The 3875-nt window shown below is 36.8% G+C and overlaps 1 long non-coding RNA gene across 1 annotated transcript in view; it reads right to left on the bottom strand.

The window, feature by feature from the left end:
• Positions 1-3875, bottom strand: part of LOC107758415 (uncharacterized) — a 5515-nt gene extending 1640 nt beyond the window's left edge. The window contains exons 1-3 of the long non-coding RNA XR_001642019.1: positions 3855-3875; positions 3666-3759; positions 700-859 (exon numbers count right to left, since the gene is read on the bottom strand). This is a non-coding gene — a long non-coding RNA (uncharacterized LOC107758415). The remainder of the gene's footprint in view (positions 1-699; positions 860-3665; positions 3760-3854) is intronic.

Below are 3875 nucleotides of genomic sequence, written 5' to 3'. Positions count from 1 at the left end.
TTTTTTTTCTGCCATATATGTCTATTCTAGAGACATTTTGTTACACCTTTACTTAGTGATTATTTTGCCTTATGTCTGTTCTAAAGACATGTTACAGCTTTTTGATAAAGCTCTAATTGGTTTTCTTTTGGAAATAGGTTTCAAATTCACACTGAATGCATTAATGACTTTAAAGCATGTCTGTGTGTGTCAAAATCGTAATTAAAATTGAAATCGCAAAATTGATCAAAGAAATCGCGATAGTTTTTTTTGTCCATATCACACAGCCCTACTTTAATTATATGCATTTATGGAGTAATTACTACATTTTCGTGTCAATCCGTGTTCATATTTACCGTAAACAATGCGCTGTTTCTTTAATTCAGTGCTTGCAGCCACAACATTGAGCAAAAATGGACTCAGTGCAGAAACGATTTCTGCACTGCTGCAGATGCACTGCTCCTGGAACGCACTGCTGTATCGTAACCGTGTGCAGGGTGAATGCTTTAATCCGTTAACATGAGCGCGGAAAAAATACTCACTGCATACACACTGCAAACGGAGTAATGTAAGCCTGGCATTATGATTGTTAATGATACGTGGATGTCATACCGAATGGTTCAATATAATATTGAGAATTGTAGTGTCCATAAGTGTGCATTGTGAAAAGAGCTTTAAACATAAATCTGTATGAGTAGTTAAACAATAAAACACATTTACCACATATGACGTCAAAAGGGCGCAGATCTCGAAATCTTTTCTTGCCATGACGGCCAAAGAGATTGTACTGAATCGCCAATTCATTTGAAATCAGGAATCTCATCATCCTCCTTGTAGCATCATCCAATGAAGAACCACCAATATCTGCTACTTTTGCAACCTAAGTACAAACACAAACAAAATTATTTGTAGATGACATGCGTAAATCAGTTCACCTGCAGAGTGATCTCAGAACCTGAATTTCATTTTAGATTTTCTCTCTTTCTTATAGTGTTTTCAAAAGTACCGTCTTCAGTACCAGTCGGTACTGACATTTTTAAAACAATAGTAATCATTTTTATTTATATAGCACTTTTCCAACACCCAAAATGTGGCGATACCAGCATTTCCAGCACTTGTTCACGCGTTTAACAGATATATCTGTGATTGACTACATTAATCATCGTGTTGTGTTGTGTAGTGTTGTCAAAGGTACCGACTTCGGTATCAGCTGGTATTGAAATTCAAAAAATGTTACGATACCAGCAATTTCCTGCGAGCATTTTGAGCGGATTCTTAAAACACCTCTGATTGGCCATTGTTTTCATGTGCTCAACAGATGTGTCTGTGATTGGGTACAATGATCATTGATTCACGCTCTTCACTGAGCGCTTACACAGACACACATGCGAGCATTTGAAAGCCGCGTCTCAGAGGATCTGTCTATGAGCAGATATATTAGGGATCCGCTGACAGATGCGGATTTCAAATGCTCCCGTGTGTGTCTGTGTAAGCACTCAGTGAAGAGCGTGAATCAATGATCATTGTACCCAATTACAGACATATCTGTTGAGCACATGAACAATGGCCAATCAGAGGTGTTTTAAGAATCCGCTCAAAATGCTCGCAGGAAATTGCTGGTATCGTAACATTTTTAAAATTTAAATACCAGCTGATACCGAAGTCGGTACCTTTGACAACACTACTCTTATGTTGTTTGATTAACATTAATGACACTGACAGTAGCAGGTTTATTTAGGCTACTGTCTCTTTAAGACCTCACGCATAGATATAATATACTGATACACACTTAGATATGTAGGTAGACGCCACATTTGAGTGCTCCAGACACGTCGACGCGTCCGCCATCTCGGAACGGCCCATGTGTGGTCACTTACAATAGAAACCAATGAGTTTTGTCAATCAGTGAGATATCACAACATTGCGCAGCCTCTGGTTGCAACAAAACGCCAAAATTTAAATTCCTGAAAAATTAGATAAACTTTCACAGGTAAGAATGTGTTGGTTTGTTTTTTCTTAGATATGTATTAACTCAATATTACAGCTTTTTAAAGGGGTCATATAATGCTATTTCAATTTTTCCTTTCTCTTTGGAGTGTTACAAGCTCTTGGTGCATAAAGAAGATCTGTAAAGTTGCAAAGACTAAAGTCTCAAATCCAAAGAGATATTCTTTATAAAAGTTAAGAGTCAGCCACGCCTACCTAAAACGGCTCGTTCTAACACGGCCCCCACATATCTACGTCACTATGTGGGAAGATTAGCATAATGTTGCCCAAATGTGCATGCAAAGAAAGAAGGCGTGGTTTCAGGAACAGCAGTAGTGTTGATGCAGCCATGTCAGGGAGATGCTGTGTGTATCAGTGCGAAAGCAAAAGCACTTTATTTGGCCTTCCGGAAGTAGATGCAATTAGGAATCATTGGTTAAGATTTATTTACAACAGAACAGCACAACCCAGATGTTCGAATCTGTGCAACGCATTTTATGGACGACAGTTTTTTGAACCTAGAAGAGTACAAAGCTGGCTGCTCACAAAGGTTATTTCTAAAAAAAAAAAAAAAGGGTAAATTCCGACTTTGCTATATGACAATCTGGCGCTTCTGAATCAGCGACTGTAAGAATGTTTTGTTATTAGTTTAAGTATTTGCGATTGACTGTTCAAATGTGGAGTTTTGCGCAGCGCAGAGTAACGCATCGTGTGTGTGTGTGTGTGTGTGTGTGTGTGTGTGACTTTTAGGGAGGAATCCATAGGCACTGAGTTCTTTCCAAAAAAGACACACATACTCACAGCACGGGGCTTTGACTGCGGAGAAAGTTAATTAAACTTGACTGGGTTTCTCACACAAATCTGTTTCCTGTGAAAGTGGGGTTAAAGAGTGAGTTGTGCAACACAGCTACTTTCTGACCCTGGTCTGTCCCAAGAATCCAAGCAAATTGGCCCAAGACACTGCGGAACAATACATGGGTCGATAAAAATTTCAAGCCACGATAACCAGTCAAGGCAGAATTATTATACACTTGAAGTGAAGAGACTCAGGAAAAATCAATATTGTAATCAGATAAGAATGAGACAGATCAGTTTCACTAATGTTCACACATCATGAGAAAAGTCACTGATGATGAGAAATATGGCAAAGATTTCACTGGCAATTCTACAAGATTATTTTGCTTACCCCATTGGCAGATTATTTTGCTTGTTTCAAGTAAAAACTCACTTAAATTCGACTTGTTTTTTCTGAAAACAAGACCATTTTTACTTGTCTAGAAAATCCTTCTTGATTTAAGAATTTTTAGATATTTTGGCTGGAAACAAGACAAAAAATCTAAGCTAGAAAAGCATTTTTTGCAGTGTACCTGAATATTACTGTTATACCAACCTGAATAAACTTTTTACTTCACTTGTATCTTTTTACTATTGTATTTATTTGTGCTGTTCATATTTTATTACTTGCTGTTCACTTGTCTTTAATAATGTATGAATTTTAAATTAGTCAGTCTAGTATTTATTTTTAATTTTTTTTTTGGTATACAAATTTTTGAGAATTGTGAAATGTTACTGTTATCTAAAATGTTGGTGTCACCCACAGACATATATATTTAAATTTAAGCAAAATAATATGTTTTTGGTATAGTATAGCTCCTAACACCAACTAGAATCACTAATGGAGAAAACAAGTTTTAACTTACAATCTTTTGCACTTCATTGGAACTTCAGTGTCAGTTTGTAAATCTGATGTATCCTCGGCCCTGCTAAGTTTAGCTCTTGCTGCAGCATATGTGTCTGAAAAAAACAAAACAAAAAAATACAAAAACAAATACATTTAAGAACACAAGACTACCATTTGGAAAATGTTTAAACCAGATGGCTCAAGTTACCTGCATTTCCTATGACACGTA

The sequence above is a fragment of the Sinocyclocheilus rhinocerous genome, unplaced genomic scaffold (assembly GCF_001515625.1).
Source record: "Sinocyclocheilus rhinocerous isolate Xijiao unplaced genomic scaffold, SAMN03320098_v1.1 scaffold1213, whole genome shotgun sequence".
NCBI classification, from domain to species: Eukaryota; Metazoa; Chordata; class Actinopteri; order Cypriniformes; family Cyprinidae; genus Sinocyclocheilus; species Sinocyclocheilus rhinocerous.
The sequence above is the reverse complement of the archived record's forward strand: the minus strand, read 5'-3'. Positions and strand labels throughout refer to the sequence as shown.